The sequence below is a fragment of the Vicugna pacos genome, chromosome 22, assembly GCF_048564905.1.
Source record: "Vicugna pacos chromosome 22, VicPac4, whole genome shotgun sequence".
NCBI classification, from domain to species: Eukaryota; Metazoa; Chordata; class Mammalia; order Artiodactyla; family Camelidae; genus Vicugna; species Vicugna pacos.
In genome coordinates this window covers 11,333,619-11,360,892 of record NC_133008.1, presented here as the reverse complement: position 1 = coordinate 11,360,892, position 27,274 = coordinate 11,333,619, and the positions used below count along the sequence as shown (strand labels likewise).

Genomic DNA, 27,274 nt, shown 5'->3' with positions numbered 1-27,274 from the left:
GGGGGGGTGGTTGCTGTTTAATGGTCAGGGAGGTTCAGTTTGGGAAGATGAAAAATGTTCTGGAGATGGATGGTGGTGACGGTTGCACAAAAGTGTAGATATACTTAATACCGCTGAACTATACACTTACTAAGATGGTAAATTTTATGTTTATCTGTAATTTTACCACAGTGTTTTAAATTGTAAAGAAAAAAAACCCCTCAAATATAGACAAGAAATGGCAATGCAGCTTAATCTGTCCCTTTGGCCATCAGGGTGACGCCCTTGCATCTGTGCCTTAGTTTGCTGCGGCTGCCATAACCAGAATAACCAGGTGTAACCAGAACACCACACACTGGTGGCTTACACACAGAGATTTGTTTTCTTACAGCTCTGGAGGCTGGAAGTCCGTGAGGGTACCGTCTGCTGGGGGGTTGTCTGGTGACCTCTCTTCCTGCTTTCTGACTGTCCTGGCATGGCCTTTCCGCTGCATGCGTGCACAGCAAGAGAGCTCTGGTGTCTCTTCTCCTTCTTATAAGGACGCCAGTCCTATCAGAGGAGGGGGCCACCTTATGATCTCATGTAACCTTATTACCTCCCTAAAGGCCCTTTCTCCAAAATACAGTCTCTTTGAAGGGGTTAGAACATCAACATATGATTTGGGGTGGGGACGGAGGCGGGGACACCATTCAGTCCATAACAACTTCAGAAAATTGTTACTCAGCTGATGCAGGAATTCTGGTCTGCGTTTGTGACAGGCTCTGTAGATGGTAAACTCAGCCATCTTTCGGGTGGACGTGGCAGAATCCCAGCACGAGTAGCCTGCAACGTGGAGGCAGGGGATGGTACTGGTTGATGGCCAGGTGTGGAGTGGAAAGCCCGTGGGTGAGGCTGGACTGGGTGGCTCTAGCCCTGCCTCTGCGCACGGTGGCCCTGACAGCCCTGGGCCGCATCCTCCAGCTTCCGGTCAGAGCTCCTCTTCCCCTCCGTACAGCGCCAGTCCTGCGACTCAATTCTCACTGGAACAAGTTTAGCATAAGAAGAATATTGATAAGTTATTAAGGGGGAAAGAAAAAGAGTTCCAGACCCTTTAAGCAACTTGGTAACATTCAAATATACATGAATGATTGACATAGAGAAAGAGCTGGAAGGAATATGCCAAAATGTGAACTGTGGTTATCTCGATGAAGAGGGGATGGTGGCGAATTGAGTGGTTTTATATTCTTTTGCTTCTCTGCATGTTAAAAAAAAATTCTATCAGGAACACATTGCTGTTGTAATAAGAAAAATACTATTATAGTTGTTTAATGCAAGAAGGATCTGGACAGTGGGCATAAGAAGACAGCAGGCAAGGCAAGATGATCTTCTAAAGCGAGTGGGCAAAGTGGAGCGCAGTGATATGCACCCAACACAACACAGCCTCTGCCCTCACCAGCCTCACTGCCACAGGGCAGAGGCGGCAATGGAAGCAGATGGTACAAGAGTGACCAGCATTATGACTGGGATGAGCCCAGGAGAATGTGGGAACTCTGATCCAGGCTGAGAAGGTCGGGGAGGCCTCCAGGAGGAGGGAACCCTGGAGGAGCACCTTGAAGGGGAAACAGATGGTCTCCAGGTGAAGAAGAGGAGGAAGGGTTTACCAGGCAGAAGGAACAGTATGTGCAAAGGCTCCAAGGCAGCTTCATTCCAGCCTAAGTGACTCATCAAACCAATAACAAACAAAACCATTAAAAGTATATAAGAAGGTGCTAGTTTGGAGAGGATGTTATACTCCACCTTGAGGATAGCTTTTGAATATTTCTTTTTAAATAGCCCCTTTTATTTTCCCTTCCTGCTTCAAAGAAAAGAAAAGAAAAGAAGAGAAAGAAAGAAGAAAAGAAAAGAAAAAGAAAAAACATTTAAGCTCTGATTCACCTGTTAAACCTCTCCCAGAGCTGTTTTTTTCCTGATACATTGCAAAATTGCCTAGCTAATGCTAAGAAGTTCCATTAAATCAGAAGCAGGTGTCTCCAAGGGCTGTTTGTCATTCCCTACTTGTCTGCCAGGGAAGAAGTTTTTCCCTGGGTTGGGCTCTGTTAGTTTTATGACCCCAGCAAAGTCACTGACACTTGTTACTCTCGGCTTCTCTAATAACAGAACAGGTACATAATAACCCCACATCACCCAGAAGACCTCTCAGGGCATGATCTGGGTAGAGTGAAATTATGAGACCCTCAGGTGGTCTTAAAGAGCCCACCCACCTCAAGAGAGCAGTGACACCTGTCAGGCTCAGGCCACCCGCTTCTTCATGGATGAAGGATGTGTGGGGTCCACCCTGACTGTGCTCCCCTCTTACATCTCCACCAGCACCACCCCAAACTTTGCTATGCACTAGCCAGAGTAAACTGCCTTACGAATATGGAAGGCTTCTACCTTTTAAATATTAACTGAGTCTCCCTGACCCCCAGCACACTTCCTTCCCTTACCTGGGATCTCTCCCTCCCTCCATACTCAAAGGAAAGATGCCACAGGGCGGGAAGCAACTAGGGTACAAGGACTCAGCGCACAGTAGATGCTCTTCGGACCATTCTGGGTTACCATGTGGACAGATGGAATTGAGAATCGTCTGTGTTCTACGCCTACTCCTCGTCCACATCTTGCAGTGACACAAACCCCTGGAACTTGGCCATGACCTTGGGGCAAAGGGAGGGGACCCCATTCCACTGGGGCAAAGGGAGGGGACCCCATTCAAACAGAAATGAAGTTCTGGGGAAAATCAGCTCATTTCATGCATGCTTGGGTTTATGGATTGAGAGTCATACCCTCTGTACACACGCTCCTCTGTCTGGAATGTTCCCCCACCCACACCCCAAGGGCACACACTCCACACACACACACACACTCACACACATTTTGCCTGGATCACGCCTACTCACCTGCTCTTCATTCAAACCTCACGGTTTCCAATGACCTCCTCCAGAAAGCCTTCCCTGGCAGACCCTACCCCTCACCCCAGCACCACCAGGCTCGGTTAATTTGTAAGAATTTGCTTACTTCCCTGTCACCTTCAGTGAACCATTAGCTTCTCAAAGGCAGGGGCAATATCTAGCTCACTCTTGAATCTCTGATACTCAGAACAGTGCCAGCTCTTGGTAGACAGGCACCCACAGGTATATCTTCACTTAAGCAAATGACTACATGGTGGGTGAGGAAGACATGGGACAATGCCCCCTCTGTGAGTGTGTTCTGAACCTTTCTTGCCTACAGCTGCTGACTTTGTCCCACATCTCCCTGCTCCACTTTTTGGGGAGGATTCTCGGAAGAAAGGCAGAGTAGGGGGACGCACAGGAGACATGCAGGAGGAGTCTGAAAGACAGGGTTGGAAGGTCCCCACCTGGAGGCTCTCCCATCCTGAGGTCTTCCTCTCGGAAGGCAGGAAGTGAGTCCTTCTCATGGGGACTGAGAGACACAAGTGGAGGAATTACGCTATGCTGACACTGCTTTCTCTGTTGGCTGGACTCCGGTCTTGATCTCCTGTGGGGCTTTTCTCAGACTGGACCCCGTGGACCACAGCTCTGTAGCCATTACATCCTCGAGAAACCACGAAAGATAGCTCCTGCCTCTCCTTCCACTCTCCTCCCACATCAGCAGAAAGGAAGGGAGATGTCTCTTTCCTGGCTTGCACACCCCTCCATGTTTTAGACCTATGTTAGCCCTTCCTTCAATAAAGCTTTCTCTTTAAAAAAAATTTTTATAGGGCTTTTCTCCCTTATGTTTTTGTTTTTATTTGTTTTTGTTTGGGGGTTTTTTAGAGATGGGGGAGGAAACTAGGCTTGTTTGCTTATTTTGATGGAGGTACTGGGGCTTGAACCTCGGACCTAGTGCAAGCTAAGCACACACTCTGCGCTGAGCTGTAACTACCCTCCCCCCGCAGCAGTTTTCTTGAGCCCCCATTTATCCCAGGTGTAGAAGGCCCTTTACTTCCTCATGCTCCTCATCTGCAGGATATTTCCTGTGATATCCCCCATCTTCGTCCCTGAAGCTGTTAGGTTTTTCCTGCCCAGTTTTATTCCCCCTTATTTTGGAAACAGCACCTCAGTTGTCTTCAGGGGAGCCACCCTACCCAGCCCACCCCACCCCGTCCCCCTGGATCGTGCTGGCGGCTCTCACCGCCTTGGCTGGGAGCCGTGCACACGGTCTGACCCGTCAGTGCTTTCCACCCGCTCTGACCTCACCCCACCCTAGGGCATCATCCACACGGCAGCTGGAGGGATTTTTTTTAAAACATAAACCAGATCATATAAGTCTGCTTAAAACCCTTCGAAGATTCTCCTCTCGGGCCCAGAGCTCCTTCCGGGCGCCCACAAGGCTTTACCACTTCAAAGTCTCAGCTTGAATGTCACTTACTCAGTCTGCCGTGCGATGCAGACTCCTGTCTATTTCAGCACGCTGTTTAGTGTCTCCGTAGCGTTTAATCACATTTTGTTGGTTTCCTGTCTCTCCCTCACCCCATTAGAAGGTGAGGGTGAAAGCAGAGACAGCTATCTCATTCCCTTTGTATCCCCGGCACCTGGCACATGGGAGGTGTTCCGTCTTTGAAGAGGGCTGTGGACAATGATGTGAGGCTGGGGAGAGGCCAAGCGGAGGGGGTGCTGGGCTCCTGCAATGGTCCTGAAATCTAAGCCGGGGATGGAGGGAAGGAGGTGGGGGTGGGGGTGAGAGCGAGAGCAGGCTGAGGCCCGTGGGTTAATGGGGACGGTGAAGTTCTAGGGTGTGAGAGCTGGCAGGTGGTGGCGGGAGCTGGGCATTTGAACTTGAGGTGTCGGCAGTGATGCAGGGGTTTCTGAGATGAGCGTCTGTGGCGTGCAGCGGGGTGGGTGGTGGGGGCCGAGGAGAGGGGAGGTCACTGCAGGCGGAGGGCTGAAGCTGTGAGGCCCGGGATCTGGGTGGGTCGCTCGCACCCGTGAGCATCAGCGTCTCCCCAGTTGAGCTCAGGCATCTTTGAATTAGGGGACGTCCAGGGGACTGACGATGGCAGCCCTGAGGAGGGAGAGGGCAACAGAGCCAGATGATGGAGTCTCAAAGGGGGAAAGGCGGAATCTGCAAAACCATCCAGCATGAGGGCAGAAACGTCTTCCACCTCAGATGCCAGAGGGTGCCGTGTCCTCAGGGGACAGGGTCCAGTCAGGCCGGAGGGGAAGGGAGGCTCAGAGCGGCTGCTGGCCAGGGACAGAGGCGGGCTTGCGGACCTCAGAGAGGACCGGAGCCCGGGGGGAACGTGGGGAGTGAGTGTGCGTGTGCGTAAGTGAATGTGAGTGAGTGATCGTGGATGGGTGAGTGTGAGTATGAATACGTCAAGTGTGAGCAGAGAGTGTGTGTGGACGGCTTGTTGTGTGTGTGTGTGAGTGAATGTGGGTGAGTGTGTGGGGGTGAGTGTGGATATGGCCAGTGTGAGCATGGGGGGTTTAGTGAAAGTGTTTGCATGTGAATATCGGGGTGGTAGGGTTATTGTGTGTGAGTGTGTGTTTGTGGGTGGGCGTGAGTGTGGGGTGAAGGTGAGTGTATGGGAATATATGTGAGTTTATGGGAGTGTGTCTGTGACAGTGTGTATGAGCGTGAGTGAGTGTGGGTGTGTGTATGTGTAAGTGGGCGTGTGAGTGAGAATGGCTTGGTTTATGAATTGAAGGGAAAGGGCAATCAGGAGGGAGAGAGAAGAGGGGAGATGGAAAGGGTCTGGTCAGCTGAGGGGCTGGACAAGGATGAGAGAAAGCCTGGAAGATGACTGAGGAATGATGGGGTTATCCTGAGGGTCCCTGGGTCGGGGATGGGGAGGTCGGGTTCTAGCCCTGCTCTCCTCCTGTGGCCCTAAGGCTTCCTCAGCTGAGTGGTGGCTTCTAGGGGCAACTGCTCCTCAGGGGTCCATACCATGTATTAACATTTTCTGCGTTGCTACTGTACATGTTTATCATTTATTCTAAGCATTTCACAGTATTCCACTGATTGGAAGACCCATAATTTATTCATGATTCCACTAGTAATAAGCACTTTGATTGAATGCAAATTTTTCCGTTATTTCCTATCATGCAGGTCTTTGAAGCTCTCTTTTGCTCACCTCACAACTGCTCCCATGGGATAAATTCCTTGAAGAAAAATTGCTAGGTCAAAAAATATACAGAGATCTAAGATGTTAGATCTAAGCTGTCAAATGCTATTGGAAAAGATTGAAACAATTTACAACGTCGCCAGCAATGTGAGAATATCCGCTTTCTGGTAACCTCACCGACTCTGGGTGTTATTTATTTCTCATCTTTGATCCATTAGATACTTTAAACATTTCACATCGCACTGATGTTGCAATATATAGTTTTTTCATTACTGGCAAGCACATACATTTTATTATTTGAGTATTGGGCTATTTTATTGTGAATTACTTTTCCTTTTTCCTTGTCAAAGTGTTGTTGGTTCATAAGAATGCCAGTAAAAACAATAATCCTTTGCAAGCCATATATGTTGAAAATATTTCTCGTTTATTATTTGACTTTCGATTTTTATTTAGATTTTTTTAATAGAAGAAAAAAATTAATTGATGTAACCAAAGCTATCCATTTTTTTCTTGTATGTTTTTTGCCTTTGGTGTGAAGCTTTAATTTTTCAACTCGAAGATGATTTAGGGGGCAGGTTGTAGCTCAAGTGGTAGAGCATGTGCTTAGCATGCACAAGATCCTGGGTTCAAGCCCCAGTATCTCCCATAAAAATAAATAAATAAGCCTAGTTACCCCCCTCAAAAAAACAAAACAAAACAAATTAAAAAAGATGATATAAATATTTACCTACATTATCTTTCAGTACACTTATATAGTTTAATACTTAGGTAACTGAATCACCTAGAATTTATCTTGCTTTAACTCTTGAAGTCCAGATTGAACTTTTACTTTTCCAAGAGATTTTTCACACTCCTCTTTCCTACTTCCTTTGCTTCCCATCACTTGTCCAGTAACCACTTACTGAGCACCTGCTGTGCGCCAGCCATCTTCATCCTTGCCTCTGCACAACAGTTAGTTATCTTGGAATCTTCCTGGGAGCGCCTGTAAAGAAGAGCCTCCATTATTGACTTCAGTTTACCTTAAGTTCTTCTTTAAAGGCCCTACCTCCAAAAACAGTCACATTTGGAGGTAACTTTGTGGTTAGCGCTTCAACATACGGATGGGGGTGGGGTACGGCAATTCAGCCCACAGCACGTATATGAAATCCGGTCCTGAAAGGAGAGGAGAAAAAGAGTGGAAGGAATGTTCAAAGAGACAGTAGCTGAAATTTTACAAAAGTTACGAAAGACGTCAAGCCAAGGTTTCAAGAAATGCCAAGAACCTCCAAGCAAAATAAACACAAATAAAAACTTGCCTAGGCAATTCACAGAAAAATGGCTGAAAACCAAAGACAAAGAGGGACTCTTATAAGCAATCGGAGGGAAAAAAGTTTCAAAGGAAACTGAAATTGACAGCTAATGTCTCAACAGTAGTAACAGAGATAGAAGACAATGAAATGCCTTAAAAGGGGTGAAAAGCTTTTAAAAACCTGCAGCTTGGAATTTATGCTGTGGATATTGCCTTCCAAAACGAAGACAAAATTTGGGTACAGGCAGACTAAAGCATACCATTTGTCACCAGCAGATCCCCCGTAAAGGAATTATTTAAAGAATTTCTTTAGCAGAAAGAAAGTAAGTTCAGATGGAAACATCAGAGGGAGAAAGATACACAAGGAAAGGGTAATTATAAGGTTTTATGTAAATGAAGGTAGACTATACAAAACAAGAATAACATTTCATGGAATTTTAAATGTATGTAGAGTTAAAACATGTCTTTCATCAATAGCACAAAAAGCATGACAGAAAATGCAGTTAAAGGGCTCCAAAGTCCTTGCATTGTCCAAGATGGCGACAACACTAATTAATACCAGACTTGAATAAGTATAGAAGTCAAATTGCAATCTTTATGATAATCACCAGAAGCATAGTAACAGAATGCCTAAGAAATTAACAGAAGGAGAACAGGGTAATAAAAAGTATTTAATTCAAAAGAAGGCTGCCTCCCTGCCCCCCACCCCCACCCTCTTATCCTACTTAACTCTTGATCAAGCCTCTCCTCCCAGAGGCTTTGGCCCACCTGGCCACAGGCCAGTCCCTCCGGCACCCACGCTCACACACCCGGAATTGTTCCTCCCTGCACTTTCAATACGAGCTGTATTTCTACATCTGCGTGAGTATGTGAATAACTTCTGTCCTCCCAGAGGGACTGAAAGAGTGGCCAGAGCAGCCCGTGTGTCTTGGTCCCAGAGCATCCCCAACGAGCACTCAGTAAGCACTCCCAAAGTGTTTGTGGAATGGACGGATGAATAAAGGAACGAGTGAATCCCTGCAGAGGAAGGCTGTTGGGTTCTGGGGCCAGGCTTCATGCCTTTGCATGCCGACCACCAGGGGGCGCTGTCAACTGAGAAATCACCTAGAGGACTGCCTCCTGGGGTCCCCTCCTTCAGGGGTGAGAGTGGTTGCCTCCTTAAGAAGCACTTGGAGCAGCTGGAAACTAAAACCTGGTTTGACTCCCTTCCCTACCGCTTTCCTGCTGTGTGAGCAGCGGACGTTCAGCCTCAGGGTCCCCATCTGTCAAGTGGGGTTGGAGAACCAGCAGCGCCTGCCCCATGGAGCTGGTGCTTCACCTCCCACGGACCTCAGGGTGATGGCAAAACCCTCACTTCCCTCATGGGAACCAGAGCCCCAAAACCTTGGGGTGGAGTGGGGGAACAGATGTATTTGCTCAGAAACATCTGTGGAAGGACCCAGCCTGAAAAAGGACTTCTGAGTAGGCAAGAAAAATAAATCCTGGTCCCCACCTCTCACGTGCCATTCAAACCTCACAACTCAGACAGGTAAGTGTTGTTCTTCCCCATGTTTGATGGACAAGGAAACTGAGGCACAGCTGAAGCTGGTGGAGCACGCTGAGCCCCTGCTCACCCGCTGCCTGCCAGCTGCCACCCCTCCAGCTGGCCTCCTCCTCTCCAGTGCTTCTCAAAGTGTGGTCTGGTTACGTGTTAGAAACGCATGCTCTCCAGCCACAGATGTATAGTCTGTCTGGACCCATTCAGCTTTCCAAACTGCCTCTCTTAGTGATATCTGCAGTGACTGCTGGTGATCACGTGAGCCTTCTGAGACACTGCATGCCACCAAATGAGATTTTTTTTTTGAGGTAACACTGATTTATCACATGTTTTATGTGTACAACATTATATTTAGACTTCTGCATACACTACACCAAGAGTTTAGTTTCCATCTGTCCCCATGAGCAGACAGATAGCCAGACATGAGCAGAGAAAGGGGGGCACGGGCAGGAAGTCATACAGTTGACCCCTTCACCCATTCTGCCCTCCCCCCAGCCCCCCTTCCTCTCTGGTTACCACTACTCTGTTCTCTGTATCTATGTGTTTGGTTTTGTTCAGTTTGGTTTATTTTGTTTGTTTTTATTTCACACATGAATGAAATCACGGGGCATTTGTTTTTCTCCACCTGACTTACCGCACTTCCCATCATACCCTCAAGGTCCACCCATGTTGTCCCTAATGGCAAGATTTCATCTTTTTGTGGCTGCATAATATTCCATTGTATATACGTAGCCCCAGCTTCTTTATCCGTTCATCTATTGATAGGCATTTAGGTGGTTTCCACATTTGGCTACTGTAAATAATGCTGATATGAACATAGTGGGTGCCTGTATCTTTTTGAATTCATGTTTCCCTGTTCTTCAGATAAACACCCAGAAATGGGATTGCTGGATCATATGGAAATTCCAGTTTTAGTTTTTTGAGTTTTTGAGCCCATATTTTTTTCCATAGTGGCTGCACCAGTTTGCATTCTGACCAACGATGAGTGAGGGTTCCGGTTTCTCCACACCCTCTCCAGCACTTGTGATTTCTTGCCTTTTCGATGAGTCGCCGTTCTCCTGGCAGGAGGACTATCTCACTGTGGTTTTCATTTACATCTCCCTAATAACTAGAGCCGTTGAGCATCTTTTCATGTGCCTGTTGGCCACCTGTATGTCTTCTTTGGAAACATTTCTGTTCAGATCCTCTGCTCATTTTTCCAAATCAGATTGTTTAACTAACCCAAAGCGTCCCATATTAAAGTTAACCTTGAAGGACCCAGGATGACTTCATTTTGTGCCATCAGCGATACAGTCAAGTTAGGGACAATATCCTCCCATCAGCAGGGCAGCATGGGTCCCTGCGCATCGTTATGAGAAGGGCCGAATATGTATGAAACATCAAAGTTTCAAGAAAGAGGCTATGCTGAAAATTCCAGAAAAGACTCAAGAATAAATCCTGAATACAGCTGGTGATCAGATATTGCTAAAGATATACAACAAGCCCACAGGTCCTTGTCTAGGAGTCTGGAGAAGTTGTTCTTTAGCTGAAGGAATTATAGGGATGTGAGATGACGTCACAGAAACAGATAAAAATGCACGCTCGGAGACCCCGCCCCCCGCCCCACCCAGATCTCCAAATCAGAGAATCCTGGGTGGGCCTGGCAGTCTGTGTCTGAAAGCCATCCAGGGCATCCTGAAATACAACCAAGGGTGAATACTGGAGGCTGAAGCAGCCCCTCCTCAGGTGCAGGGAACACCCCTGCAGGGAGGGGAGGGGAGGACTGTGATGAGGGAAGCACGGACGGGCCAGCTGGGAACCCAAGAGAGAGGAGCGGGAAGTCGGGGCTGCTCCAGGGCAGAGGTGGCCTCTGGCTGACCTGAGCCCTAAGAGTGCAGGACCCACCAGCCCGAAACGCCCCACAGCATGTCTTACTGCTCCTGTGACAACTGGGGTCACTCAGATCGCCCTGGGGGCTGCAGAGGGTTGTGGGAGAGACTCAGCAGGGACTCGCCAGGGAGATCACTAACCATGCAGGTTCCCAGGACCCCATCCCCTGCATCTCCCAGCCTGGGCCCAGGAAGCTGCCGTGGGAACAGGCCCTGGGCCATTTCTCTGCGCTGTGACATTGGGAGCTTCCGGCACTGAAGGCCTTGGACCCGCCAGACCAGGTGTGAGTTCTGACTCTGCCCCTCATCGGTTCTGTGACCTGATCCACATTCTGTCCCCTCGTCGACCTTTGGATTCCTCCTGTATAAAATGCAGTCACAGTGAAAGATGAGAGTGGTTTCGAGAACCAGAAGTGGCTCGGCACACTGAAAGCAGGAACGCTGGCCGGGGGGAGGGGGGGGCGGCAGGAGGGAAAGGGCGTATGGTGCCATCGTCAGAGCATGGAGTTTTGTCCCTGGGGTAAAGGAGAGCCCGGACAGGAACAGCCCAGGAGAAGCACTGTCAGGTTGGCATTTTCCAGCGCTGCACTGGCAGAGGCTGGGATGAGGAGGAGGCTGCACCCGCTGGGGCTCCATGCAGCAGCTCCGGGCCAAAACACTCGGGGTCCAAATCCCTGGCCTGCCCACTCCCCACTGCTGCAGACTTTCTCCAGGAGGGGGGTTAATTTTTTTAAATGGAGGTACCGGGAATTGAACCCCGGACCTCACGCATGCTAAGTACATGCTCTACCACTGAGCTATGTGCCTCCAGCCCCTGCTGCAGACTTTTTGGACTTAACCTGCCAATGCCCCCTGTTTTCTCATCTGTTAAATGAAGATAAGAGGGTCATTTCTGAGAATTAAGTGAGAGAACCCATATAAAGCCCACGGCTGGAGTAAGCCCTCAGCCCACGTGAGCCGTCCTTGTTCATCGGTGAGATCACTGTCATCGGTGGGCGCGGTCTTTTGTGAAGCCCAAAAGGGATGAGGTCGCTGAAGGCCTTCGCACGTGCCTTAGGAACTGTATGACTCTGGGGACACATTCTAGCACGACTCCCTGGCCCTCCTGGGGTGCCCCGAGCCAGGTAGGCGCCAGCTGGGAACTGATGCCGGGATGGGACCCCCGCCCGCCACCTCCCGGTGCCCTGACCTGACCCGCCCACATGACCCGGCTTCCTGTTTGTGATGCCAGCGCTGGTGGGAGGAAATCAGTGCCCCCGCCCTGGGGCTGGAGGGCAGGAATGTGGACGTGCTGACGTCAAAGCGTGTCCTAGTTCTGGGGAAGTCGGGATGGGAAGGGCTTCCTGCAGTGCTGCCTTTGATCCACGGGCTGAGCTGGGGGTGGAAGCCGGCCCCGGGGTAGTCCAGCCACGCTAGTGTTTTCTGATGAACACCCTTAGCTAGGGGGTGAATCAGGGTCCTACCCCAACACCGCTGCGGGACCCAGGGCAATCACCCCCCCTTCCCAGTCTCAGTGCCCTCAGCTGTAAGGGGGGATAAATGTGCATTTCAGAGCATCCCTCACTCCTCAGAGACATTAGGGGACCCAGCCTGGCCTGGCTGATGGGGCAGGGAGGGAGGGGGGCACTGAAGCCAGCAGACAGCGGCCTGAAGCATTTCTGAAGGTGGCTCCAAGGAGGTTTCCCAGCATTAGGCCTGTGACTCAGGCTGAAGCCTGGGCCCAGGCACTTCCGGGCCCAATGACTCAGTTTCCCCAAGTCTGCAGAGGCATTGCATGACACCTCTTCTCAGCCTCGCGGAGGCCGCAGGCTTGGCTGGTATGTGTCTGTCTGTGGGGGTCCTTCATATGCCCTCAGGGCTTTACATGTATGTTTTCCCTTGATTCCCAACTGAGTCCTAACAGGGAGGGACTGTGATTGGTCCCATTTTGCAGAAGGGTAGAGTGAGGCTCCGAGAGGTAAAGGAAGTTGCCCAAGATCACAGTTCTTGAAAGCAGCAGAGCCTGGAAAAGAGCGCTGGTCTTCCTAACGTCAGCACTGCAGCCTCCGATGGGGAGACCTCCTGACAGGAGCAGCCAGGGCCCCTGACCATACCAAGGCCGTCATTTCAGAGCGTGCTGGGGAGCCTACCCCATCGAGGGCTCTCGCCCACTCTGCCAGCCTGACCTTCAGGCCCCTGGAATGTAACGAGGTTGACACAGAGCATCGAAACCTGTGTGCAGGTCTGCCTCCCCTCCTCCAGGTTGATCACCTGCGCCCCCCAGAGCACCAGGCTCAGCGCCTGGAGTCAGTCTCACCCCTGCCCCACACTCCCTGAGGGCCGTGGCCCAGGCTCCCCACCCTGTGTGGTGCTGGGTGAGGGAGGGCACGCCCAGGGGCCCTGGGAGGAGGTCGTGAGGAGGGCTCAGAGCAAAGCCTGGGGACAGCATGGGCGCCCCGAGAGGGAGGAGCCATGAGTGAGCTTTCCTGGGGAGGACACCAGCTGTAGTTTCCAGAGCCTTCCACACCCCAGCCCACACTCCGTTCTGCCTTTCGTGCCCGCCCTCTCACTGCCTCCGCCTTTCTGCAGGACATTGCTCAGCCCCACCCTGGGGCCAGGGACCTGGATGAGACTCTAGACTTGGCCATCACTAGCTGTGTGACCTTGGCCATTTTTTTCTTTTTTCCTTTACTTTCTTTTCTTTCTTTCCATTGAAGTATAGTTAGTTTACAATGTGTGAATTTCTGGTGTACAGCATAGTGATTCAAGTATACATATATACATCCTTTTTCATATTCTTTTTCATTCTAGGTATTGAATATAGTTCCCTGTGCTGGACAGTAGAACCTTGCTCTTTACGTATTTTATATTGACCATTTTTTCCCTCTGAGTCTGTTTCCTTCTCTCTCTGTATAAACACATCAGGATCCCACCAGCCGCATTTCAAGGTGGTTGGAGATTAAGACATCATGTCTTGAAAGGGCCTGGTACCATGTCTGACATGGACTAATCACTGGATAAAATCACAGCTGTTGTGACTGCTGTGGGCGTTGGCATTTTCTTACGAACGTCCAGACGACAGGAAGGGCTCCTTGGGGGACTGAGAAGCCCTTTCCCCCGAGGCCCAGTAGGTGGCAGCAGAGGCCCCTTGTTAAATGAAATCTTCACAGTCTGGTGAGAAGCTGAGTCCCCTGAGAGCTTCCAGGCCTGTTAATCTCACCAGCAGATGCTTCCTGGGCACCAGAACAGCGTCCCCAGGCCCAGGGGCAGTGGGAATAGGGGAAAAGGCAGTGACTTCTGGCCAGTGGACAGGTCGGGAAGAAGAATACTGATCACTCCAAAGAAAAGTTCGGTTTCAATTCTTTCGCATATATACCCAGAAGTGGGATTGCGGTGTCATGTGGCAGTTCTGGCTTTCGTTTCTTGACGACCCTCCACACTGTTTTCCACAGCGGCTGCACCATTTTGCATTCCCATAACACTGCACAAGGGTTCCAGTTTCTCCGTGTCCTCACCAACATTTATTTTCTTTGTTTTTTTAATTGAAGTATTGTTGATTTACAATGTTGTGTTAACTTCTAGTGTACAGCATAGTGATGCAGTTACACATTTATATATATATGTACTTTTAAGTGCACAGTTCATTTCTGTTATAGATATATATTCTTTTTTATATCCTTTTTTATTATAGTTATTACAAGGTATTGAATATAGTTCCCTGTGCTCTACAGCAGGCCCTTGTTTGTCTGTTTTATATATAGCTGTCCCGGCAGGCGTGGTTTTGATGATTAGTGACATTGAGTATCTTTTCGCAGACCTCTTGGCCACTGGTGTGTCTTCTTTGGAAGAACGTGTATTCAAGTCCTTAATCCATTTTTTAATTGGGTGATTCGTTTGTTTTAGGAGTTCCTTATGTCTTTAGGGTATATATTCCCCCATCACATGTGTGGTTTGTAAATATTGTCTCCCATTCTGTAGGTTGCCTTTTCACTCTGTTAATTGTTTCCTTGGCTGTGCAGACACTTTTTTAGTTTGACATTCGCTGTAGCACTATTCACAAAAACCAAGATGTGGAAACAACCTAAATGTCCGTGGACAGAAGAATGGATAAAGAAAATGTGGTACATACATACAATGGAATATCGTTCAGCCTTAGAAAAGAAGGAAATCTTGCAATATGCAGCAACAGGGCTGAACCCAGAGGACACTGTGCTCAGTGAAATAAACCAGCCACGGTGGCTAAATACTGCACGATTCCATTGATCTGAGGGGCAGCCTTGTGTATATGGCTAACAGAAATGCATCGTGCACTTAAAATCTGTTAGGTCTAGTACAGGGAACTATATTCAATATCTTGTAATAACCTTTGATGAAAAAGATTATGAAAAGGAATACATGTATGTACATGTATGATTTAAACATTGTGCTGTACACCAGAAATCAATACATTATAACTGACTGTATTTCAATTTTTAAAAATCTGTTAGGATGGTAGATCTCATCTCGTGTTTTTACCACAATAAAACACTTACTGAAAAAGGGAAAAAAAGAAAAATCCAGTGAAAACCACCACTGAAATCAGAAAAAGGATTGTGGGGAGAAGCAGAGGAGGAGGTCTGGGGTTCCCGAGTCCCAGCCACTCCTCCTCCACAGGCTTCCACTGCCCTCCTGCCCGCCTCTCCCTTCCTTCCTTCCTCCCTCTGCCTCCTTCCCCTTTCCCTTCCTCCTTCCATCCTTCTTCCCTTCCTCATTTCCTTCCTTCTCTCAACAAGGATGCACTGCATACCCACTATGTGCTCTGTACTATGAGCTGGGAACACAGCCGGGAGCAAGGCAAAGGCTGTGCCCTCTGGAACCTCCAAACTAATGGGGAGACACAGAACAACAGAGAAACAGAAGAAACTAGAAAGATCTTTACAGATCCTGCCAAGTATCAGGAGAAAATAAAATAGTGATGGGGTTAGTGCTCAAGGAGAGGCGTGAGGAGAGTGGTGGAGGGTTGACCCGAGGGAGGGGTGAGCCAGGCAGAGGGAAGTGTTTGAAGCAAAGGCTCTGAGGATGGCAAGTCCATGAAAACATGGGGAAGAAGCAACAGGTGACAGTGGAGTCCAGAACAAACACAGGACACGAAATGCCAGGCTCAACCAGACTCCCAACGGGGTCTGCCAGGCTGCAGCAAACACAACAGCCTACAACACTGACTGGGTACTTTCTAGGTCCCAGGCACTGGTCTCACCCCATTTTACAGACTGGGAAACTGCAGGAGGAGCCACAGACAAAGCAGGGTCTTCGGGGGTCCTGGACGTCTCCAGGGCCACTGGTGACAAGAAGAGAGAGAAAATTAACATTTACAAAGTTAACATTTAGCACCTCAAAGAAGCCAGGCACCCTGCTGGGCTGTTGAATATTGAGCACATTGTCATCATCTCTCAAGGGAATGGTGCCAGTATGATTCCCATTCTAGAGATAATGAAACTGAGGCTCTGAGAGGGGGAGTAAATTGCCCAAGGTCACAGTCAGGGAGTGGCAGACCCACGACTTGAGCCTAGGTCTTCCTCACCAGGGCAGATGGTTCCTTGTGTCCCCAAAACCTCAGAGCCATCTGGAGGGCTGTCCTCCCTCAGGCCCTCCAGGTTCTCTGGATGCAGCTCCTCAGGGTCCCTTGATCCTGCCCATCAGCAAGTCCAGTCCATGTAACCCCCAGGACCTCCTCTCCACGGGTAGCACTCCATCATCTCTCCCTAGATGGCCAGGGCCTGCTTCCCTCCTTCCTTATTCTGTGACAGTCTGAAATGCTCTTGTTTACCTGTCATCTCCCCCATCGGATGATTTCCTAAACCCTGCAGACCTCTCCAACCTCATGCCTCAAACCCCTAAACCTTGTACTCCGCACTCCTTCACCCTGGCATACTGACATTTTCCTGAACAAACATACTGTGCGTGAGAGTAGTCACAGGTCTGTCTCATTCATCCCTCTCTCCCTAGAGCTTAGCACTGTACCTGGCACCAAGAAGGGGCTCAGTGAAGGAGACTGGATGAATGGATGGAGGTTGAACGGAGGTGGATGGATGGATGGATGGATGGATGGAAGGATGGATGGATGAAAGACTTTTTGAATCTGTCTTGTCCCCCTGACTCCCAGGAAGTGACCCAGGGAAGAGGGTCCTCCAGTGTGTGACCATCCAGGGCGAGGGCAGGTGCCAATGCTGGGGGTAGGCCAACAGCAGGTGTGGGCACCCCCTTGTGTTCACATAGCAATGATGAGCGAACTCCAAGATGTAACCTAGTGCATCTCCTGGAAAGGAAAGGAGCGGGTGGAGTCCCTGGAACTGGGAGCAGTGAAGCACGTCGAGGATCTGACTCAGCCAGCTGCTATGGGAGGCTGAGAAACTGAGTACATGCACCCACCCCATGCACGGACTCAGCCCTGTGCGAGGCATGAAAGACTCTTCACTTGTGGTGCCAAGACCGTGGTCCTTGAAGCAAGTGGGATTCTGCCCATGGTGCAGATGAAGAAATTGAGGTTTCTGGAGGAGAAGTAACTCATCCAAGACCACCCAGCCGGAGGACAGCAGAGCCAGGTTAGGACGCCAGGTCAGGATCTCTCTCCGGAGCCAGACCCATAGGTGGCTCAGGAAGGAGTAGACGCTCAGGGTCCATGGATGGCGGGGCCAGCCTTGAGACAGTCCCCAGGTGGAGACTCCAGGCCTGCTCCTCCAAGCTGGCCCAGCGCTCAGATGACCTTCCCAGATGCAACATGACTACCTCCTGCTGTTCTCTGGACTCCTTCAGTGGCTCCCCAGTGGTACAGGATGAAGCCCCAGCTCTGGATTTGGCCTTCCGGCTCCTTCCTCTGACCCCTGCGGACCTCTCCAGCCTCCCGCTTCAACCCCCAAACCCAGCACCCTGCACTCCATCACCCGAGCGCTTGTGTTGTCTCCAACCAACACGTGGCGTGTGCTCTCGAAGGCTGAACATCTTCACACGGGCAGAGCCCTCTGTCAGGATCACCTTCTGTCTTCTTCACCCAAATAGTTGCTACACGGTCTTTAAGATGTAGCTCTGGCTTCAGTAACGTCTCCGACCCTCTCACCCACACCTAGGCTGGGTGAGACAATCCCACCCTGCTCTGTTCCAATTACAGGCTATGCTGAGCTTCACCATTAGGGCAATTACCACAGGGTAGTAATTATCTGGTTACTAGTCTGCCTCCCCTAGACAATGAATTCCAGGAGGATGGGCTCACGACTGATCCACCTCTGGAGCTCCAGTAACTGGCACAGCACCTAACTGGAGCTTTTATGATTTGTGGAAGGAAGGGAGGGAGGGAGGGAGGGAGGAAGGAAGGAGGGAAGGGAGGGAGGGAGGGAGGAGAGAGGGAGGGAGAGAGGAAGGAGGAGGAAGGAGAGCATTTTACAGCTGGCAAAGTGTTCTTTCTTCTACATCATCTTATTGAAAAGTTAGGGGCAGCGGGAAAATCTGCAAGGAGGGGTCCACACCTCACACCATAGGGTTTTTATGATTTGTGCTAAATCTACAGACCGCTTGTTTTTAAACTTAACCTTTGTTTTTAAGTGGCTCACTGAACCAAATGAATCTTCAAAGGAAACGTTGCATCACTCTCCTGAACGAAAGACCAGAATTGCTTCCCACCAACAAAAGGTTCTCATAAAAATGAATATAATTGGTGCTGACCATGTGCCAGACACTCTGCTAGACACATTACTAGCTGACGGTATGAACTAACATTAACTCGTTCATCCCCCGGACAGTCTTATGACGGGGTACCACTATATCTCAAATATAGAGATGGGGAAACTGAGGCATGGAGATTCTTAAGTAACTTGCCCAGTGTCATAGCTGGAAAGCAGCAGGGTGACTGTTGGAAACCAGGCAGCCTGGCTCTAAGAAACAATCAGATAAATAAAACAATGCTATATCTTCTATCAAAATATTGTTGCCCTCTTTAGGTTCTGCGCCTGACGCCTCTTTCTCTTGACTACAAAGGGTGATCAACAATTGCTGAAGAGGATTTTAAGCCGCAGTAGCACCAGCCTGAGGCTCCCTCCTTAAAGTAATCCAAGAAGGGAAGGGGAATCAGAAGAAGAGAATGGATTTCATTTTGCGCCAGGTCTGTAAAACCGTCTCTGCTGGAGCTGGCGGTGTGCAGCCCAGACTTCGGGAACCTGCAGGAGAAGGAGCCCCGGCAGCACTCCGGGCACCACCAGCACCCCGGCGTCCTCAGCTCCAGGTGTCGCCCAGCATCATAGGAGGCAGAGCCAGAGAGGGAGTGAGCAACGTGCAGAATCAACGGGAACAGGCAAAACTCTAAAATTAAACAAATGAAAGCAAATTAATCTAACTGTATAGCAAATGGATATATCACGTCGATCATGAGACCACAGAGGGGGGAAAAAAAGAAACACTGCGTTGCCCTTGACCTAAAGGCAATAGAACCAGAAAGAAAGCCTGAACTTTATGTAACAGGCTTCCTGTGGCTCTCCAGGTCTGAAACTATTCTGTGGCAATGGTAGCACCGAGCAAATACACTGATGTTGCCGGGAGTCAGGGTTTTCATCAAGAGAGGTACAAATACAGGAGGGGGAAGATGCTCATGCTGTAAGTGTGTTTAAACACAAATGCACGTTGATTTCCAGCTCTGTCTGCTGAAAGGGCTTGGGATCAATGACACCCCAATAACAATGAGCCTCTCTAGCACCCAGATCTTGGTTTCTAAATATCATAACCCAGTAAAAGGAAACAGAACCATATGGGGAAATGGATGATCCCAAGGTTGAAACAAACAAACAAAAAAATATGAGATGAGCCTGGAAGTTTTGGCAGAAAATAAGGAAATGAGCAAAGAATGATACATCAAAGGGTACTGGAGCCAGCTCGAAGAGATCACTGTTGCCAACTATGGAACAATTTGGGTATCGACTTGTAAGGGACAACTGAGCATTGCATAATGATGACGATGGATTAAAATATACTAAATCAAAAAGAATCCACTCTGATAAATATAAAATAAAGAAAAAAGAAAGGGAGGAAAGGTGAAAGGAAGGAGGGAGGAAGGAAACGGGGGTGGCAGGAAGCTCTTCCACACAGAAGACTGCCAACTAATGAATGAAGAGGAAATGATGGATTTATATAATCATTTGATGACCATGGTAGTAAAAACTAATTCATTTGTCATCAGTGGACATTGGGGAATCATCAAGTCAGAATCATCAAGGAATTACAGAGTTAGAAAATCATTTGGCTCCGCAAATTGATTTAAGTAAGAATCATCAGTGGGGGGAAGTTTGATGGGGGCGGGCAGGATACGCACATGGTCTCAAAGCATCAGCCTCTGCGTTACTTACCAATCCCACAGGGACAAGTGGACCTTTGCTGTGGAGAAGCCTGGCAGATGCCAGCTTCGCCAAAGAGCTCATTTGAGTTCGTCGGACATCACGTGCCCCCTAATGTGGTGTCCTGAGGCCTGGGCAGCAGCGCTGGGGAATCCCTGCCAAAGATGCAGGACCTGGATCCGATTGTGAGGAAACAACCCCACAAGTCCACACCGAAGGACAAGGACATGCTCCAAAACGATGGGCTGGCATCTGCAGAAGTGTCAAGGTCGTGGAAGATACAGAGGGCAGAGGAACTAAATGTTCCAGATTAAAGGAGAGAAAGGAGGCAGGACAAGCGAATACAGGCTTCATCCTGGGCTAGATTCCAGATGGGAAAAGGGAATGCATTCAAGGGTGTTATTGGGACGGTTGGCAACATCTGACTATAAACAGTATGTAAGATAATCATATTGTATCGAGTGAATATTGTGATTATACAGGGGGTATGGAAGTGTTTAGGGACAAAGAGTCGTGACGTCTGCAACATACTCTGAACCTTGTTGTAAGAATCGAGCTGGACCGTTAATGATGTGATCTCCAGGGCGACTGGAAGACGCCACCCAAATGCCATGAGATTTAGTCCCACTTGTCCTGGAGGGACCCCCTCAGTCTCTGCTGACGTATACATAGATTTATTTACTTACTACGTGTAAAATCAAATTTAAATATTTGACTTGTGATATAGTCTACCTCCTTTCTCTTTTATTTGTCTACTTGAGAGAGATGCATTCAAAACATCCCAAGTTAATTGTGGATTTATAAATGTCTCCTTTTATATATAGAGAGAGACTACGCTTTTAGGTGCATGCACGTTTATGATCGCTGTACCTCCTTAAAAGATCTTCCCTTTAATTTCTCTTTAATTCTGTGTGCTTTCCCTCACAATCCCTATTAACATGCTTGCTTAAATTCTATTTGTCTGATACGAATATCACTACGCTAGCTGTCTTTTGGTTCGTATCTGCACATTGCACATGCTTCCAGGCTTTCATTTTCAACTTTTCAGTGTAATTTTATTTCAATGTACCTACCTCATTTGTATCCAGATATTAATTTTTTTCTGTTTTTTTTCTTTTATTTGAAACATAACATTGTATTAGTTTTAGGTGTACAACAATGATTTGATGTATGTATATATTGAGAAATGATACATACATCACAGAAAGTTTAGTTAATATCCGTCACCTCACAAGGTTACGATTTTTTTTCTCATGGTGAAAACCAGAAAAATTCCATGTCGTGAGGAGCAGTCACCACATCCTATGCCTTGCTGCGTGATTAACGACATCCCGGGCATCTACACACGAGATGTCAGTGGCATCCCCTACTTGTAACCACCAAAAACGTCTCCAGATGTTGCCTCCAGATCTGTTCCCTGGGGGAGCAAAAATCACCCCTGGCTGAGAACCACTCCTCTAGGTGAAGGGCAGAGAGCTGTTTATCGAGCCATTCTTGCAATGGCTTTTCCGTGGATTTGGAATTTTTCCAAATAAAAATTTTTAATGCAGCTGACCGCACATCAAAGTGTTGGCTGAGATAAAAGTGGACCGTGTGAGAGCTGTGAGTTTCAGTTTTATTTGGGGACTTCCTGAGGACTATCGGCCAGGAGACGACTTCTGAGATAGCTCTGAGGAACTGTTCCAAAGAGTTGGGGGCGGGGGGGCGGTCAGCCTTTATGTAATTTTTGGAGACGGGGTGCAATCAAGCACACATCTCAGTTCTCAGTAGAATGTTGCTGCTGGTCACAAGGAACAGATATTGAAGCTAATGATTTTAGTGCTTATCTAAGTGTGGGAAGAGGCGAGAAATGGGACTCATAAAATTTTCTCCTGAAAATATCCAATCATGTGAAGGTGTATTCTGCCAGTTTTCCCGGAGCACAGAGATCTCTACCCTGAAATCCTTTCAGGGTGTGTTGAAGGTCTCAGTGACCAAGGTGGCTAATGACTTAATTTCTGCAGAGCCAAATGGCCAGTGACATTCTTTAGCTGGCAAAAGGAAGATGGCATGGGGGGGGGGCAGTGTAGATGGAGGGCCACTTACTCCGCTGGCCTGTGAGCTCCTTGATGACAGATGTCTTTTTCATCTCCATTGCCCCGAAGAGGACCTACCCGGCCACCGTGATGTGTGCCCACGCTGGGCTGATTCACAACACCGTCATCTACAACTGGGGATCAATTCACTGGCCATCAGATTGGGAGTGTCTGAGTCCCAAGGCTGGGCAGGGACCAGGCTGTGGCCTCGAGCTCCCAGTGGGCCTGGCATGGAGTGTGGGGACTTTTGATGGAGCCAGACAGAGACGGGTACCCAGAGCAGCAGCCAGGGAAAGAAGTGGAGGCAACCAGTATATTGACTGGGGACAGAAGAGCCTTGCCTGAGACGGGAGGGCCTTAGGCTTCTAGCTGTAGCCCTCTAAAGGCAGCCAGATCCCCGGCTGCAGCCCTCCACCTTTGCAGCCCCCATTGCCACCCCAGACTGGACTGATGGAACATTCTAGAAGGAGAGACTTGGACAAGAAAGAGGAGGAGGGGATGGTGGGGTCTGTGGGACCATAGTCTCTGCACAGAGCTGGTATCTCATCTGGTCTGTGCCTGAGAACAGACAGTGGGCTTGAAGCCAGCCTTGCTGGATATCTGTGACAGTCCCAGCGCCCCAGAAGACAGGGTCTCCATATTCTGAGGAGTCCGACAGCCCTGCCTGACCTGGCTCTCAACCTCCTCTCCTACCTCCACTCTACTCCCTCACATCGCTGTGCTGTGCGCTAACTCACGTCATCCTTGCAGCAAACCTACAGTAGGCGCTAGTCATGCATGCATTCATTCATTCATTCATTCAACAAACATTCAGCAAGTATTGTGGGCCACGCTGTTCTAGGGGCTGGGGACAGAAGAAAACAGATCTCACAAAATTCCCTGCCCTCTTCTGCTTACATTCTAGGCAACTAAAGTAAAATACAGGATTATTAAATAGTGATGGCGGGGAGGGTACAGCTCAAGTGGTAGAGCATATGCTTAGCATGCACAAGGTCCTGGGTTCAATCCCCCATATCTCCACTAAAAACAGATAAATAAATAAAATAAATTACACCCTTCTCCCTGCAAAATAGTGATGAGATCTATGTGGGAAAATAAAGCCAGGAGGGGACAGAGAGGGCCTGTGGGGCCCGTGGGGAACAGGGGCTATCTTTTAAATATAGGAGTCAGAGAAGAGGACTTTTAAGCAAAGACAGAAGGAAGGTGAGAAAATGAGCTGGGCTTGTATCTGCGGAAGGGCATTCCAGGCAGAGACACCGGGGCAGGACTTTCCTCGATGTGGGTGGCAGGAGGCCAGGCCGGGAGGTGAGGCGAGGACATGTGGTGGGGACCCGTGGGTCACTGGAGGACTTGAGCTGTCCCTCTGATTGGGACAGGGAGGCACCGCAGGGCACTGAGAATGAGCTATCGAGAGCCAGCGTAGGGACAGAAAGAGCAGGGAGGTGAGAGATGGTGGTGGCTCTGAGCTGGAGGGAGGAAGATGCTACGGAATTCTGGACGGAAGTGAAAGCAGACCCAAATGTGCTTCCTCATGGCCAGGGGCGGGGGTGCAGGAAAGAGCAGGGTCCAAGGTGTCTCAGAGGTTTGGATCTCATCCTAGAAGGATGGAGGTGTCCACTCCTTTACTGATGAGGAAATGAAAGCACAGAGAGTCCAATAACCTGCCTGACATCACACAGCTGGTCATCGGCCAAGCTGGGATTTGAAGCTGAACTCTGGCTTCGGAATCTTTGGGCTCCCCAGTCTGCAGTGTTGCTCAGCAAATGTTGGACTCCGATAAAAACATTTTCGAGAGAAAGAGCCAGGGACAGAGAGTTGGGTGCGGCCTGAGTTGGAAATAGAATTGCTTCCGGGGTTGGAGCATACAGACTAGGGCTTTATAACCCCTTTGGGTAATTTATTGGGTTATTTGGGTGTTTATTACACTCATTTGCTGGATTCCCCGGAAGCCTCGTGCACAAGGCCTAACCACCCCTGGAGTTTCACTTGGATGCTGTGGGCCACGCCCGCCCCGGGGAGCCAGCCTGCTTCCTGCAGCGTCCCCGGGCCAGAGACAGCACCTGCCGGTCGGTGCCTGGCACAGAGATGGCCTCCTCACCCCCATCCCACTCAAGGTGCTGTCACTGTGGAGAGGCGCCAGCAGGCCCCTGCAATATTTGGGCAGCACAGGCTGGCGCCCAGGCCCAGGCACGCTGGGGTGTGGGCTTGGGGTGTGGCCTGGGGAATTCTGGGGCCCAGCTGACACTCCAGAGGAGAGCAGAACCAGTACCAGCGCTGCTCCTCCCGAGTGCCCACAGGGAGCCCAGCACCCTTCTCAGTGCTTCTTGCCTCAACCCTGCAGAGAATGACTGATAATCCCAATTTGCAGATGGGGAAACTGAGGCTCAGTGAGACAGAGATGGTTTGAATCCCAAAGCCCGTGTTTCCGCCTCTGTCAGAGGCCTCTCACTCAGCCCAGAATGAGGGCAGTTCATCCCTGAAAACCAGAAGGTTTTCCATAAATTTGGCCCCCAAACTCATTGGCAAGTCCCAAACCCACCACTTAGCTGTAAGGCCCTGGGCGAGTAATTTCATCTCCCTGAGCCTCAGTGTTCTGTAAAATGCTCTGTAAAATGGGAGAGTAACCACGCCTTGCTCACCGGCTGCCATGAGGCGGGAGTGACCACGTGTGGGGAACCCAGCGAGCTGCGTTTACCAAGCGCCCTGGAGGATTCTGATGCTCACTCATGTTTGGGTACTGCTCTTTGAAAGCAGCCTGACCATGACACCCTCTGCTCTAAGTCCTTCCACTGCTTCTGGAAAAGCCCGAAAGCCTTAGAATGACCTCAACTGATAGGAAGTTAATTGATAGTCTTTATTACTTGCACATAATTTGCATATTCATACACTTTGATATAGAAACATCATTGTGTTTGTCCTTCAAGGAAGACCCCCCCCTCACTGGATGTGTTGTGTAAATATATGGTATATTTCCCTTCTTGAAACCTGAAAAGCTCAGATTTCTGAAACCTCCAGCCCCAAGAATTTGGGAGAAGGGATCATGGACCCCTGATGGTCTAAGGCTCTTGCTGTTTTCCAGGCACCAGGCTGAGCGCTTTGTGCTGGTGATCTGAGTGACGGTCACTAAGTCCAAGTCTGTGAGTCAGGTGAACAGACTTGAGCGTTGCTGCATCCCTGGGCTCTGGACCCTCTCACCCACTCCACTTGTGGACCTCCAGCGGCAGGGGGTCTGCTCTCACCCACTGCCACTGTGGCAAGGCCATGAGCAGGTTCAACCAGGCAGGTTGCAGCTCCTGCAGAGGGAAAGAGAGGGGTCGTCGGGGCAAGCCTGGGGGCCCCTACCCTTGGAGAAGCCCCTGCCCCCGCCTTGAATTCTCCAAATGGCTGCTTTAGGGAAATCCAAGCGATCTCCCTCACACCCCTGTTCTCTGGTGGTTTCGTGTCCTCAGTGCCCCTTGGAGGGACTTAGCCAGGAGATACCTCTCCACTCTGAACCCCCAGGGAGGGACAGGACTGGGGACCAGTGGCTGTTCTTTCTCTGCTTCCAGTAAGGCTCAGTTCTGGTCCCCTTCCTGGCTGAGTGACTCAGAGCCCCATTTGCAGCCTGCCTGCCTCACAGGTGGCAGGTGGTGGGATGCAACATTGTCAGGAAAACCACTACTCCCTGAGCACCTACTATGTGCCAGTCCAGTGGTCAGGTGTCTGCCAGGCACCCTCTTGCTAGCATCACAGATGGTCTGCTATCTGCTTGGCTCCCCAGGCAGGCCCAGGGCCACCTCTCCACTGCCACCCACCATGGCCGTGCTCACACAGCTCTTACACGCCTATTTTTTCTTTCTTTTTTTTAAGAAAGAAAGTGAAATAGCAGAAGTAAATAAGACAAATCATTAAGGCTTAAATAGAAGTGAGGGGTCCTTGTCCACAATATGATTTTCTGCACTTTGCCATATGCTCGAGGTATTTACGATCCAATCACACTGACCTAGGAGGAGGGAGGTGGGCTGAGGAACTGGGTCAGGAGCCAGCCCAGCTCCTTGCTACCCAGATGTGATGGTGAAGACAGGAGGGTGTGACTCACTGAGAAAGGCTGGGATGTTCTGGATGTTTCTGAAACTCTGAGGCCCCCTATCCCCTTGCCAGCTCCTGGCAAGGGCGTGCACACGGCAAGCCCATCAACCAGCAGAGTGAACCAGAGTGCCCAAGGTGGTCGACGTGGGGGACATGACTTAGCGCTTCCTTCACATGTGCTTCCTTCCCACAGGGAGCACATAGGGAAGGCCAGGATTTTAAGCCATTTCTGGGAGCCCTTGTGGTTTCCAGCTTGAGCCCTAGCTCGGCCACCCTGCTGGCTGTCAAGTGGACCTTGGGGCCTGCAGGCCTGCCGGGGGTGGAGGGGGGCAGAGCCAGCCCGAGCCCCCGAGCCCCGGGCCTGGCGGAAAGCACCTCGCCGGCAGAAGCGGGCTGACTGCGGCTTGTTGTGCTGTTGCTAAGTTCTGTGCTGATCAATCTGGGCCTCATGGGTTTTTTCCCTCTGGTTTCATGTTCTGACGGGAACTGTGCGAATCTGGAGCGAGTTAATCGCAGCCGCAGCATTCCAGAGGGTGTGACGCCGCCAGTTCCTCCTTGGCCCCAGATCCCGCGTCCACACCCTCCCCAGCTGCTCAGACCGAGGCTTGAATATGATTTATAGGACTCGACCCTCACTGTCCCTTCTAGAAGCGAGCTTGTCTTCCAGTGAGAAGGAAGAGTTCAGAGGGTCAATACTAAATTCGGTTTCTTGGTTCCACAACTCCATTTCCAGATATTCAAAGCTCCATATATTGATGCTGAAAGTCTTCCCCCAGCCTCATATTCCACAATGTCCTGCAAGCCAGACAGGCCATCTCCCCAAATACCCTAGCACCCAGGGTTGACTCCTCCCCTCCTTCCTGCGTTCTCCCAGCTGGATCGGATCAGATTAGAGAACTTTAATTCCTTCCTCCCTTCCTTCCTGCCCGCATCCCTTCTCCCCTGCCTTCTCTCCTTCAGGAAATATCCATGCTCTGCCAGGGCTTTTGCATTAGAGAGACAGACAATACTATAGATTTTTTAAATTATACATTTTATAAATAAA

The 27,274-nt window shown here is 49.7% G+C and overlaps 1 long non-coding RNA gene across 1 annotated transcript; it reads right to left on the bottom strand.

The window, feature by feature from the left end:
- Positions 1 to 126: 126 nt before the first annotated feature.
- On the bottom strand, positions 127 to 2,534 carry LOC140688338 (uncharacterized). The gene is made up of 2 exons (XR_012062977.1): positions 2,445 to 2,534; positions 127 to 998 (listed from the first exon to the last, which is right to left on the bottom strand). It is a non-coding gene; the product is annotated as an uncharacterized lncRNA (long non-coding RNA).
- Between the last annotated feature and the right edge of the window lie 24,740 nt (positions 2,535 to 27,274).